Source organism: Oncorhynchus mykiss, chromosome 1 (genome assembly GCF_057628025.1).
Source record: "Oncorhynchus mykiss isolate SJ-2025 chromosome 1, ASM5762802v1, whole genome shotgun sequence".
Lineage (NCBI taxonomy): Eukaryota > Metazoa > Chordata > Actinopteri > Salmoniformes > Salmonidae > Oncorhynchus > Oncorhynchus mykiss.
The window spans coordinates 28796024-28811797 of NC_143022.1; positions in this window are offsets into that span (position 1 = coordinate 28796024).

Sequence of the window (15774 nt, forward strand, 5' to 3'; positions counted from 1 at the left end):
AGAAGCATTGGCATGTTCTCGCAGAGCATGCAAACCATTTGAAGAAATTGCAGACAAATAGCAGGTTCTGCAGTCCTGAAGTAATTCAACAACCCCAGGATGCGCTCTCTGTGGCTCGCAAGTTGCACTAGCCTCTCCCGCGCGAACTGATGTCCATCATTTCATAGAACATGGTGAGAAAGCCATCATCTTGATAGCTCAGAATGTCTGCTAGCTCATGTGTCTCCTGTGTCAATACAGTCTGGACATCTTCCTCTGCTTCTACATCTTCCATTGCCATCATCTGTACAAACGTAGGCAATTTTTAAATGTATTTTACCTTTATTTAACTAGGCAAGTCAGTTAAGAGCAAATTCTTATTTTCAATGACGGCCTAGGAACAGTGGGTAAACTGCCTGCTCAGGGGCAGAATGACAGATTTGTACCTTGTCAGCTCGGGGATATGAACTTGCAACCTTTCGGTTACTAGTCCAACGCTCTAACCACTAGGCTACCCTGATGAATGAATGAAACTTCAATTTGATTACGTTTCACCTACACTCTTACAATTAGTGGTGACTCAAGAAACCCAGGAGTTCCTCAAGGAACCATTCCTGTTCAATGGTTATTGGAGGAACCTTTAATGGTTCAATGCAACAATGGGTTCGTGGAGGAACCCTGGAGTGGACGCGTGGCTTAGTAGAGGCATTGCTTTAAGATATTTTTTAGCCAGCCGTAAATGTCATTCCTGTTCATCTGTTCTGTTGTATTGTCATCACATGTTAAGGTTGAACACTGACAGTTTTGGAGCTTTTGTGAGGCTAACAGAGGCGTATGTGTTCCTCAAGAGCCTATGCAAATCCGAAAGTAGGAATTGTTAACACTTTATTACTGTATGTTATCAGAAATGTTCATATGATTAATATTATATGTAATATGCATACATTTGAATTTGCAGTGTAGAAACTTAACATGATTTGCCAGCAGCATACCACCCTGCATCCCACTGCTGGCTTGCTTCTGAAGCTAAGTAGGGTTGGCCCTGATCAGTCCCTGGATGGGAGACCAGATGCTGCTGGATTTGTTGATGGAGGGCTAGTAGGAGGCACCCTTTCCTCTGGTCTAAAAAAATATCCCAATGCCCCAGGGCAGTGATTGTGGATATTGCCTTGCTGTTTTTCAGATGGGACTTGAAATGGGTGTCCTGACTCTCTGTGGTCACTAAAGATCCCATGGCACTTATCGTAAGAGTAGGGGTGTTAACCCTGGTGTCCTGGCTACATACCCAATCTGGCCTTTATACTGTCATGGCCACCTAATCATCCCCAGTTTACAATTGGCTCATTCATCCCCCTGTACAGTGCCTTGCAAAAGTATTCATACCCCTTGGTGTTTTTCCTATTTTGTTGCTTTAAAACCTGTAATTTAAATGGATATATATTTGGATTTAATGTAATGGACATACACAAAATAGTCCAAATTGGTGAAATGAAATGAAAAAAATTACTTGTTTCAAAGAATTAAAAATAAATAAACAACAGAAAAGTGGTGCGTGCATATGTATTCCCCCCATTGCTATGAAGCCCCTAAATAAGATTTTGTCCAACCAATTAGCTTCAGAAGTCACATAATTAGTTAAATAAAGTCCACCTGTGTGCAATCTGTGTCACATGATCTGTCACATGATCTCAGTATATATCCACCTGTTCTGAAAGGCTCCAGAGTCTGCAACACCACAAAGCAAGGGGCACCACCAAGCATGCGGCACCATGAAGACCAAGGAGCTCTCCAAACAGGTCAGGGACAAAGTTGTGGAGAAGTACAGATCAGGTTTGGGTTATAAAGAAATATCCCAAACTTTGAACATCCCACGGAGCACCATTAAGTCCATTATATAAAATGGAAAGAATATGGCACCACAACAAACCTGCCAAGAGAGGGCCGCCCACCAAAGGCAATGAGGGAATTAATAAGAGAGTATCTGTCCATAGGACCACTTTAAGCCCGTACACTCCACAGAGCTGGGCTTTATGGAAGAGTGGCTAGACAAAAGCCATTGCTTAAAGAAAAAAATAAGCAAACACGATTGGTGTTTGCCAAAAGGCATGTGGGAGACTCCCCAAACATATGGAAGAAGGTACTCTGGTCAGCTTTTTGACCATGAAGGAAAACGCTATGTCTGGCGCAAACCCAACACCTCTCATCACCCCGAAAACTTCATCCCGCATCATGCTGTGGGGATGTTTTTCATCGGCAGGGACTGGGAAACTGGTCCGAATTAAAGGAATGATGGATGGTGCTAAATACGGGGAAATTCTTGAGGGAAACCCGTTTCAGTCTTCCAGAGATTTGAGACTGGGACGGAGGTTCACCTTCCAGCAGGACAATGACCCTAACAATACTGCTAAAGCAACACTTGAGTGGTTTAAGGGGAAACATTGAAATGTATTGGAATGCCCTAGTCAAAGCCCAGACCTCAATCCAATTGAGAATCTGTGGTATGACAAAGATTGCTGTACACCAGCAGAACCCATCCAACTTGAAGGAGCTGTAGCAGATTTGCCTTGAAGAATGGGCAAAAATCCCAGTGGCTAAATGTGCCAAACTTATAGAGACATACACCAAGAGACTTGCAGTTGTAATTGCTGCAAAAGGTGGCTCTACAAAGTATTAACTGTGGGGGAGTGAATAGTTATGCACGCTCAAGTTTTCTGTCTTTTTGTCTTATTTCTTGTTTGTCTCACAATAAAAAATATTTTGCATCTTCAAATACCCCCCCCCACCTCCAGGTTGTAAGGCAACAAAATAGGAAAAATGCCAAGGGGGGTGGATACTTTCGCAAGCCACTGTAACTATTCTCCAGGTCGTTGCTGTAAATGAGAATGTGTTCTCAGTCAACTTACCTGGTTAAATAAAATGTTAAAATCTATTATGAACAGGAATTACAAACATAACTATCTGAAAGCTACGCCTCCAATCGGATAGGCTGCCAGCTCTTCATGATTAAAAAGGTTCAAAATTGAACCCCTCCCATCACAGAAAGGTTCCGGTTCAAACCTTTACACATAGCTTGCTACGGGCCTCCACCTATCTGCTTTAGTTTTGAGATGATCGATCTCTGTTGAGGGAGGAGCTGGTTTTTACATTTTACGTATATTTATTTATTCTGAACACATTTCTGTTTGTTATCAATGTCAATTCTTGCCATTTATTTTGCTGGCTGGTCAGGCAAACGCCACTGAGCACTAAACTGTAAACCAATCAAAACTTGAGTACCATGGATAGTACTATCTTTGCTGATCACGTCTGCCAAACGCATTATCCGTATCTAAGGTGGTGACATCTTGAGAGAGATATCCTTCTGACAAACTGCTAACGGGGAGTCTTTATTATTTATTTGTAATCTAACTATTTAGTTGTAAAAACATGATACCCTCAATGCAAGCTGTAATATGACTCCCAACATTGAGCACAGCAAACATTAGTAATGTAGCTAGCTTGCTAGTTAGCTAGCTAGTTACAACAAGTAGATATGTTGCTAGCTAGCAGGAGCAGATAGCTTTATCACAATCTAACATGACATTCCGGGACCAGGAGCGTTATAACTATCAGTTAATTTAATGTAATAATTTTAGATTACACCAGGGGTGTCAAACTAATTTAATGAAGAGCCTAGTGTCTGCAGGTCTTTCTTTTCAATTAAGCCCTAGACAACCAGGTGTTGGGAGTTCCTTACTAATTAGTGACCTTCGTTCATCAATCCAGTACAAGGGAGAAGTGAAAACCCGCAGACATCCTGCCCTCTTTGGAATGAGTTTGACAACCTGTACTGCACAGACCGACGCTGTCACCTTTTTGTGGTCCTGTCTGAAGGTCTTTTTTTGGTGCAGACTGGCCTTGATTTCCACGGACATTGGTTTTTGGTCCGGACCAGTCTTCGCGGATAGTCTTCGGGCTCAGGGACCGCGTCTAACCCCTCAAGATCGGAAATCTGTGTATGTTTCGCTCAGGCGGGCTATCGGTTCTCCCTGGAGAGTGAGTCACATGTCGCTAGACACACCACACTTATCTCTTGCAGGGTGCAGCTATCTTGCCTAGACTCTTGTGTGTTCCACGGTGAGCGAGCTATGCAGTAGCTATCTTAACGAGAGCAGACCACTGCAGGACTAAGCACACTCCTTACATCCTGCCAACACCCTCACGTATAGTAGAATAAACTATAACGTGGCGTGAGTTACAGCCAACCCACACGTATAAACTAAGATTGAGCTAACATGTGTGAGTTTGTGTGCTCTGCCCCTTCCCCCACGATCAGGCAGTTCACACCCAGTTCACGTCTGCTCTCCATCAGATAGTGTAGTGTATGAGACTAATGTGGTTACTGTAGGTCTGTAGTAGCTGACTATAGACACATATTAATATCACAGTGTTGGCTTCACTTTCACAGAGAAACTACATTATTATGGTGTTTCATTGTGAGAGATGTGGCATACTCCTGACTACGGGGGATGCACACTATGCCTGCATGACCTGTCTTGAGATAGATCACGGACAGAGAGTGGTTAGAGAACTCAATAGTTGTTTGGCCTGCGCTGTCTTTAGAGAACGCATGCGCTTAGCACGCCTGGAGGGGATGAGGGCCACAGTACAGTCCTCCCTATCTGATGACCATATCCCCCCCACTGGGGGGATGCGTCGTCGCGGCAGCACCCATTCGTCCGCTTTGGGCATCCCCCCAAACTCAGTATGGCTGAGGAGTTGATCCACCTCGAATGTCAGGCAGAAAGCCTGTGGGAGGAAGTGGATGCTGTACGGGGGGATGATGACGGCGACGACGCCTTATCTCTCTACGCTGGAGACCAAACTCCAGTTCTGATACCGACCGCAGTTCTACAGGGGTATCTGGGTCACCTCGGGGGCAGATGTGATGAAGGAAGTGCTCCGGTTGGAGATAGCCTTGCTCCTGAGCAAGGACGCAATCAGGAAGGTAGAGCCGCTAGACCGGCTAAGGGGGTTCTACTCCACGTATTTCATAGTTTCAAAAAAGGACGGAGCTCAAGTTCAAGATGCTCTCGCCCTCGGGGGTGTTTCAGGCAGTCTCGAGTGACCAATGGTTCACCACGCTCGACCTGAAGGATGCATACTTCCACGTTCCTCTTCATTGAGATCACTGGAAGTACCTCCGATTTGCCTTCGAAGGAGTGGCTGAATGTTTCCGAATGGGTGCAGACAAGGGAAGTGTTATCCTCTGGCCTAATCCCTCTTTCTTGCCGAAGGTTCTGTCTGACAAACATGTGAACTGGCCCATGCATTTGTCCGCTTACGCACCTCCCATGGCTGCGAGTGGGATGGGTTTTTCCCCAAGTTACATTTGACAGATTAAGAGAATATGACAATCGGATCAGCTGTTTGTGTGTTATGGTCAGAGAGTTCTGGAAAAGAGCCTATCGAAACAGAGACTCTTACATTGGATTGTGGACACTATTACTACAGCATTTCAGCTGGTCGGCCGGCCTTTGCCATGTGCTGTGGTGGCACATTCTACTAGAGGAGTAGCTACATCGTGGGCCCTGCTCCGAGGAGTTCCCCTTGATGAAATTTGCACCTCTGGGAGTTGGGCATCGTTGAGTACTTTTGCACTTTTGACACTATCGAGTCAATGTTGCTGCCGCCATCCAGGTCGGGATGGCCGTGTTGGGTGCTGTCTCCACTTCCCTGGAAGGGGATGGAAGGGCAAGCATGACTGCCCTTTGCTCATCTGGCCATGCCTAGATCACCGATTAATCTGGTATTGTGATACCATATTGGAGTGATCCAATATAGTGCTACATAACAAAGGTTACGTACGTAACCACGGTTATGTGAGCTATTGGATCACTCATTCCAGAAAATCACATTTAAATTTTTTTCTCATTTTGTCTGTCATAGTTGAAGTGTCCCTATGATGGAAATTACAGGCCTCTCATCTTTTTAAGTGGGAGAACTTGCACAATTGGTGGCTGACTAAATACTTTTTTGCCCCACTGTATATAACAAGGCAATTCAAAAAATTACATTTTGTTTGTATCTCCTGAATCTCCTCCTCGCTCCTATCCCCACCATCTTCTTCAAAACAGTTTTTAATTGCAAATCTGAAGAAGTGAAAGTTATTGTTAATCACTCTCAGGCACTTTCCCCACCGAACTACAAACTGCTATGGTGAAACCCCTTCTGAAGAAAAGTAATCTAGATTCTTCAGCTTTTAGAAATGTTCAGTCAATCTCCAACCTTCCATTCTTAGGCAAAATTCTGGAGAAATTGGTTTTCAAACAGCTAACTGATTTTTTAAGTGCCATCTGTATTTTTGAAAAATTCCAATCTTGTTTTTGGGACCACCACATCACAGAGACAGCCTAAGTTAAAGGTGTAAATGGTCTTAGAGCCAACACAGATGCCAAACAGCTCTCTGTCCTTGTGCTATTGGATTTAAGTGCTGCCTTCGACACTGTTGACCTATAGGGCTGGGTGGTTGGTATACCGTATTTTACGATATACCAGTATTGATGCATGGACAGGTTTGGGTTTTTACTTTACCTTCTATAATGGTATTTGAATAATGGTATTTGTTAAATGTGATACGCCGTGTGTAACGTCCGTTTTTATCGTTTACTTCACTACTTGAGTCATCGCTCTCTCTCCATGCCGCTTTCCCCACATACCTAGCCTCGCCCCTGTCATTCAAGGAGCGCATTTATTGTCCTCTGACCACGAGACACTTGCGTTCAGTCTCTGCATGGTCAATGCACCACCTGCAACAATGTTGATGACAACAATGCTATTTTACCTTTGTTTCATAATATAAATCCACTAGCCTTCTATAATTACACTTCATGTTTGTGTTTCTTACATCTGCAAACAGCTAGTTTGTATTTTCTTAGTAAGTCGGGCTTAACTTGTTAGCTGCCAATGCTAATCGCTAGCTAATAAATGTACTGAGTCAGAGCAAACATAACTAGCTATATAGCCTGATTATACCAGTGATGGTGTAGATCTACATCTGCATTTTTTGTGCAACAATACAGTATATTCTAAATCAAAGAGGAATACGTGAAGCAAGAACATGTTAACTATGAAGTAGCTAAGATAAAATATTAAATGTAGCTAAAGATTATAGGGTCCCCTAGTCAACATTTTGGTTCCTACCCTGTCACAATAAATCCTCCCTGGCATTTTTATTTGATGTCATGTCAAACACTGATGTCATGGCAGTGTTATCAGAAAGCAAAACATTGATTTTCACTGCTACACAGACGACACACAACTTTACATTTCTGGATAAATTATTAGACTGTATTAGTGATTTAAATACTTGGATTACTCACAACTTCCTCCAGCTAAATCAAGGCAAGACCGAGGTACTATTGTTGGAGCCAAAGCACAGAGAGAGAATCTGGCCGGACATTTTAGTTCACAGGCAATAAAGATAAAACACCAGGTAAAAAACAAGGTGTTATTTTAGATTCTGAACTCAATTTCAAATCACACATTAGGAATGTGACCAAAATAGCTTTTTCCCACATGAGGAACATTACCAAGGTGTGGCCGTTTCTCTCTCAGGCTGATACAGAGAGACTCATCCATGATTTTATTACAAGCAGGCTTGACTACTGTAATGCTTTCATGTCTGGTCCACCCAAGAAAGCCATTGGTCAACTGCAAAATATACAGAATGGTGCAGCACAGGAACTGACCAAGACCAGATGGAGAGCCCACATTAAACCTGTTTTAAAGTTTCTATTGGTTTTTAAATACAGGATTGTGCACCCCAATACATGTCAGACATGCTTCTAAGTTATTTACCCACTATGTCCCTCAGGTCCTCTGGCACTGGCCTTTTAACTATCCTAAAGCTTAGGACCAAGAAGTATGGAGAGACAGCCTTTACCTACTATGCCCCCAGCCTCTGGAATAGCCTGCCAGAGAACTTGAGGTGGGCAAAACCTGTGGACATTTTTAAAAGAGATCTTATAACACACCTTTTTAGCTTTGCTTTTCCTTATGGTGCTTTTTAGTCCTTCAGTTTTTGTTATTGTTTTTTTTATACACTTATGTTTGTTGTGTAGTACATATGTTTTTATTTTCATTGTTTGTTTTATCCTGTGAAGCACATTGTGTTGCATTCCATGTCTGAAATGTGCTGTATAAATAAAGCTTGATTTGATGACTAAAGTGTCTTATTAGGAAGTTTGCTACGTTGCGGAATGGTTTGTACTGAATGACGCGTTTCTCCAAAACATTCTTGTAAGTTCTTGCACAGACTTTGAGTTATGTTTGCTCCCATTTGGTGGGTGCGGCTTGAGGCAATGAGTGACGTGACCATGCTGATAGCGTCCCCCAACCCACAACCTCCTCATTTTACAACTGGTCATTCAGTACAGCACCGTTTCTGTTCAATTGAATGTTCTAGAACATAAAAACATACTAAATGCAGCCCAGAACACTGGCCCCTTGCATTCAGCCCTATTCATCAATATGGCGTACTTCAGATTCAAATATGTCCTGCTTCATTTTCCATAGGAATACGTGGATGACGTCAATGCTATCACTGGTTTTAATGTCTTTGGAGCCAAACAACAACTAAAAAAATATATACAAGAAAAAACATTTTGGGGGAAATTATACCACCACCCAAAAGGCCACTTTGGGGACTGGAAGGGCAAAGGGGCATGTGCTCTGCAAAGGTAGAGCCCTATCTGTGCACGTGCCTGCTTAGGAGGATATCAACATCCTCCTCTCATTATATAAATCCTTAGCACCACCTACACATAACTAGGAGACTAACCATCAACCGTTTATTACTTTATTTCCAAAAATGCAAAATTCACTGGGACATTACAGAGGCAAAACAAGTTGGTAATGTTTCCATTCTGAAGCCATCTTCTATCGCCAAATGGCTGTCTTCCCAGAGGACAGAGGGACACCTGGTAGACCAGGGAAGTTGGCAGAGGAACCAGTTCTACTTGCTCTGTGCCAGTCAGTTGTGTAAAGTAACCAAGTAAAAATATGTTGAAGTACTAGTATCGGTACTTTACTATTTATATTTTTTACAACTTTTACATTCCTAAAGAAAGAAAATGTACTTTTTACTCCATACAATTTCCCTGACACCCAGAAGCACTTGTTACATTTTGAATGCTTAGCAGGACAGGAAAAGGGTCCACGATTGAGAACATCCCTGGTCATCCCTACTGCTTCTGACCTGGCGGACTCACTAAACACATGCTTTGTTGTAAATTATGTGTTGTGTTGGAGTGTTCTCCTGGCTATCCCCAAAAATGTATTAAAAAAAGCTAATTGTGCCATCTGGTTTGCTTAATAAGGAATTCCTAATGATTTATACTTTTACTTTTGACACTTGAGTACATTTTAGAAATTGCATTTACTTTTAATACTTATCTATTTAAAAGCAAATACTTTTATTCAAGGAGTATTTTACTGGGTGACTTTTACTTGAGTAATTTTTTTATTAAGTTATCTTTACTTTTACTCAAGTATGACAATTGGATACTTTTGCCACCACTGGTGCCAGTTTAACCAATCCAATCATAAGCGGAAATACCCTACTGCCATGGTCCCTTTGGTTACAGTATGCAAATACATCATGTTATAATTGAACCAAGTCCAATGTCTATTTCAGCTTTAGGGACTAGTTTAAGAGACAGAATCAACCATGTCAATATAAAAGTTCATAATGAGTGTACAAAGACAATGCCATTTCAAATTTGGTGAAAAATAAGTTACATTTTTACAAACAACACACATACCTTATACCCAGTGCCTGATTTGCTATGTGCTTGCACCTGTTCCTGGTCCAGGTGCAATTACAATTAGTAATTGTACTCCCAAGTCTAAAGTTTATCAACATTTCCGCTAAGAGTCATTCAAAACATTGCACATCGGAACACATTATAACTTTATGTGTCTCAAAAGAGGGAGGAGCTTTGACCACTCCCACCAGCTCAATATCTGAGTCACTCCAGAGTCTTCCTGAGGAATTCCACAAACAGATGATGGGGGAAGCCAAAATCTGTCTGGATTATCACATAACCCTACAGACAGAAAATAATTAATTTATTTAGTCCTATAGTTTGTGTATACATTATATTTGGAGTTGATGATAAGTAAGAGTGAAGTACATGTATGAGTACTCACATCCTGAGAAACAACCTGGGGCTTGATGATATCAAACAGATTTGCTCCCTGTTTGTCCATGAGTGCAGTTAAACCTGGTTCTAGTTCTAAGATAACAAGACGAGAAGAAAAACATATTGTTCAAAGCAACACACACACATCCCCAAGATCACAAACTGGTTAACTGAACATTGTTTCAATGTCATTTGTCAATGTATTGTGACGTGGAAAATTCATTCGATTTTTTAAAAAGTAATCAACTGTTGTTGAGGGTAACATTTCAACCACAGGATTATGTCATGGTAATCCATTTTCAACAAGACAAACCTTGATATAAAAGGGGTTGAATTTGTACCTTTGAAAAAAACATCAGGTCTTCAATGCAATATCCACTACAACAAAAAAAAACATCTGGGCAGCACCTCCTACTGGAGAGTTGATCTATCTACAGATATCCATTTTGGTCTCCCATCCAGGGTTTTAACAAAGCCCAGCCCTGCTTAGCTTTGATGTTTGTCACTGACTATTACGTGACCATACCATGGCGACGTTGGCTAGCTAAGCAAAGGATAATCTGTCAATAGGCAAACGGAGACGGTCAGATGAGACAGATATTTCACCGAATATGTAAATGTGAAGCATCCGCTTGGCGTTTCAACTCACTACCAAATATGGAAGACCACTGGCCGGCAGTGAGAGAAGATAAAGCGAGATCGATTTTGGCCGACATTCTGCTAATTTTCTCATCGATTAAACATTTGATCTCAATATACATTTTCTGTTCCCAAAAGTAGAATATGTTACGAACATAGTGGACTAAGTTTTGTAGAATTTACCCTTTGCCAAAGTAAAAAATTATGGGGTTGTTTAGAAGGAGTGCAAAAGCGAATTTAGTTATTGCACACTCGCACTTCACAGAGTAGGCCTTCTCTAACGGAAATATGCTTTGCTAAAACGCGGCAATGCTAGCTCGTACTTGGCTCTGCCCACTTCCTTGCTTCTTCTGACCACTGACTCATTTGTTCATGTTTGAAACAACGGGCTGTGGTCTATCTTGGTTTAGTTATAAAAATCTTTGGTTCTCCCCTCCTCGATAGCCTCCTTTTGGTGTATCCTTCTCCCTCTTCTTCTTCGGAGTTTAACAGCGGTTGGCATCCAAAATGTTGCTTTACCGCCCGCAACTGGAATATCATATAAATCCATTATTCTTTGTAATACGAAATACAATTCAAATAATAATAATAATATATATATATATATATATATATATATATATATATATATATATATATATATATACAAAAAAAACACCCTTAAAACTAACCCTATACTCATTAAAATCATTACCCCCATTCCACTACTTGATCCTATCTACTCTTGCACCATGCCAATGGCCTGGGACACCACCACTCAACACACCCTGTAACTCTTCTCTCTTCAAATCTCGTATACCCACATACTTCTCTGTAGCTGCCACCACAACATCTATTTTCTGTGATTTACGTTCCATTTCTGCGGTACAGTTGATAACTATTGCTATGAACGCTAAGAAGTCAACATTACTGAAGCTTAAATCACTTGCTTGCTATTTGGGGTTTTAGGCTGGGTTTCTGTACAGCACTTTGTGCCCCAGCTGATGTAAGAAGGGCTTTATAAATACATTTGATTGATTGATTGATTGATCACTCGTTGGCCTATCACTCTGTGCTGGCACAGATGTACTACTCACAGGAATCCTGACCCATCCTCTTCTACTTTCTTCACTGCCTCAGCATACAAGACCTTCTGCACTACTCTGACTCTAGCCACCTCAACCTGCCTCTCTCGCATCGGACACTTCCGATCCCCAGCAACATGGGCACCCCTACAGTTGTGTGTGTCAACATCCCTACAGTTGACACACACAACTTTTCAAACTACACAATCCTCTATCCCATGCCCTCCTGCACACTTCCCACATCTTGGAATCTCCCTCCTACAAACTGCTGCAACATGATCATAAACATAACACCTGAAACACCACAGTGGGTTCGGCACAAAAGCTCTAACAGCATAACTGATATATCCTAACATGACTTTGTCAGGTAAAGACTCAAAACTCAAAAGGCCTGACAGTGACTGCTCTGTTTCACCACGCTCACCACCGCGTCTGCATCTCACCAAACAGCAGGCATCACAAATACCAGGAATCTTTAACTTCAATTGCTCCACCTCCACACTTAATGCTTACCCAGAAATCGCTCCTTTCAATTGTGCCCTGTTCCGAAGAGCAAAGCAAGAAACAGATCTCAACCCAAGTTGCGTGACACGAAGCTCCCGCTCCCTTTGATCAGAAGAAACACACACAAATATCACTACAGGTTACCTTCACTAATTCAACTGTACCCAACTCCTTTCTCACCAACTCTGAAACCACAAATGGATCTGCCAAAAGGCAAGGATCCATTTTCTTAAAAAATGTCACCCCCACTGGACCAGATTCCTCTTCATCATGTCCATTGATGCACTACACCTTCCATCTCACTTAACTCGCTCTCCTTCACTTTCATTTCACCTCCAGAAGAGTTTTGGTATCAGCTGTTGTATTGTCGGAGGAGAAAATCATACACACATTTAAAAAAATATGCTACTTATCCTTTATCTATAAAATGTCTTACACAATAAACTTCCCACTCAACCTGAAGGAATAAGCTACTAAAACCTTTTGGGATGCATTTCAGTACTGGATCACATATAACAATGTGGTCTCAGAGTATTTTGTATTATTCGGTACGTAAGTCCAATACACTCTTTTATGGTCACTTAAGTGGGGTGGTTGGTCAGGTAACGTGAATGTCTAGCAACCTAAATGTTGTGATTTCAAATCTCATCATGGACAACTTTAGCTAATTAGCAACTTTTCAACTCCTTGCTACTTTTTAGCTACTTTGAAACTACTAAGCATGTTAGCTAACCCTTCCCTAACACTAACACTAACCTTAACCCTTTTAGCTAACCTTTCCCTAACCTTAACCCTTTAACCTAACTCCTAAACTTAACCCTAACCTTAACCCTAATCCCTAACCCTAAAGGCATCAGCATGCTTCAGTTCGGCTGCTCGCATACTCCCTTAAAAGACCTTTACTTGAAAAACGAGAAAATGTCAGCAATAGTACTGCTTGTCCATCTTGAGACGCCGTAGCCAGTATACACTTCCTCAAAATAGTCTGAATTAATCTAAGATACTCAAGAAATCTGTCATTAATTTTGAAGTTTTTGCAGAGGAGATCTTAGTTGCGCAATTTTACATTTAACTAAGATGTTTGGTGCAGTATTTCTCAATAAAAAAATAGCATGAAAATGAGTTTTGAAGAATGCCTACTGTTGAAGAATGCCTACTGTTGAGCAATTACCGACGAAGGGGTTTAAAAAATTGTGCTCCCGAAAATTCAAAAAAACCCTCACTGAAGTCCAAAATGAACCAAAAGGTCACCAAATGTTGTCATAATATATGCACAAACTCTTCTGAACTGTTTCGGCTGGGAAGCATACGGACTCCTTAACCCCTAGCTTAGCTAACATTAGCGAGCTAGCTAACATTAGCCAACTAGCTAGAATTCGTAACATATCATATACGTTTTGCAAATTCGTAACATATTGTACGTTTTGCAAATTCTGAATATATAATAGGAACTGTAACTGTAATTCGTCAAATGTAAATTCAGAATAACACAAAATGCTCTGAGACCAGGTTGTCCCACTGGGTACACCATGTCATTTCAGTTGCAAATGAGAATTTGTTCTCAACTAGCCTACCTGGTTAAATAAAGGTGAAATAAAAAATAGAAATAAAAATTTAAACATGGAGAATTTGTTAATATTTGGTACATAGCCTATGTTGATCAGTGAGATTCCAACTTATTTTCACCCACTCAAAAATACAGCCAAAGGTTTGTTGAATTCCGAATGTGTTATCACTGCTTCAACCATCTAAAAGCTCAACCAAATTCCAAAGATAAATCAATGTCTGATTTTTCGTTTAGTTGTCACCTACAGTGCCTTGCAAAAGTATTCGGCCCCCTTGAACTTTGCGACCTTTTGCCACATTTCAGGCTTCAAACATAAAGATATAAAACTGTATTTTTTTGTGAAGAATCAACAACAAGTGGGACACAATCATGAAGTGGAACGACATTTATTGGATATTTCAAACTTTTTTTAACAAATCAAAAACTGAAAAATTGGGCGTGCAAAATTATTCAGCCCCTTTACTCTCAGTGCAGCAAACTCTCTCCAGAAGTGCAGTGAGGATCTCTGAATGATCCAATGTTGACCTAAATGACTAATGATGATAAATACAATCCACCTGTGTGTAATCAAGTCTCCGTATAAATGCACCTGCACTGTGATAGTCTCAGAGGTCCGTTAAAAGCGCAGAGAGCATCATGAAGAACAAGGAACACACCAGGCAGGTCCGAGATACTGTTGTGAAGAAGTTTAAAGCCGGATTTGGATACAAAAATATTTCCCAAGCTTTAAACATCCCAAGGAGCACTGTGCAAGCGATAATATTGAAATGGAAGGAGTATCAGACCCCTGCAAATCTACCAAGACCTGGCCGTCCCTCTAAACTTTCAGCTCATACAAGGAGAAGACTGATCAGAGATGCAGCCAAGAGGCCAATGATCACTCTGGATGAACTGCAGAGATCTACAGCTGATCTGTCCATAGGACAACAATCAGTCCTATATTGCACAAATCTGGCCTTTATGGAAGAGTGGCAAGAAGAAAGCCATTTCTTAAAGATATCCATAAATAGTGTTGTTTAAAGTTTGCCACAGGCCACCTGGGAGACACACCAAACATGTGGAAGAAGGTGCTCTGGTCAGATGAAACCAAAAGTGAACTTTTTGGCAACAATGCAAAACGTTATGTTTGGCGTAAAAGCAACACAGCTGAACACACCATCCCCACTGTCAAACATGGTGGTGGCAGCATCATGGTTTGGGCCTGCTTTTCTTCAGCAGGGACAGGGAAGATGGTTAAAATTGATGGGAAGATGGATGGAGCCAAATACAGGACCATTCTGGAAGAAAACCTGATGGAGTCTGCAAAAGACCTGAGACTGGGACGGAGATTTGTCTTCCAACAAGACAATGATCCAAAACATAAAGCAAAATCTACAATGGAATGGTTCAAAAATAAACATATCCAGGTGTTAGAATGGCCAAGTCAAAGTTCAGACCTGAATCCAATCGAGAATCTGTGGAAAGAACTGAAAACTGCTGTTCACAAATGCTCTCCATCCAAACTCACTGAGCTCGAGCTGTTTTGCAAGGAGGAATGGGAAAAAATTTCAGTCTCTCGATGTGCAAAACTGATAGAGACATACCCCAAGCGACTTACAGCTGTAATCGCAGCAAAAGGTGGCGCTACAAAGTATTAAATTAAGGGGGCTGAATAATTTTGCACGCCCAATTATTCAGTTTTTGATTTGTTAAAAAAGTTTGAAATATCCAATAAATGTCGTTCCACTTCATGATTGTGTCCCACTTGTTGTTGATTCTTCACAAAAAAATACAGTTTTATATCTTTATGTTTGAAGCCTGATATGTGGCAAAAGGTCGCAAAGTTCAAGGGGGCCGA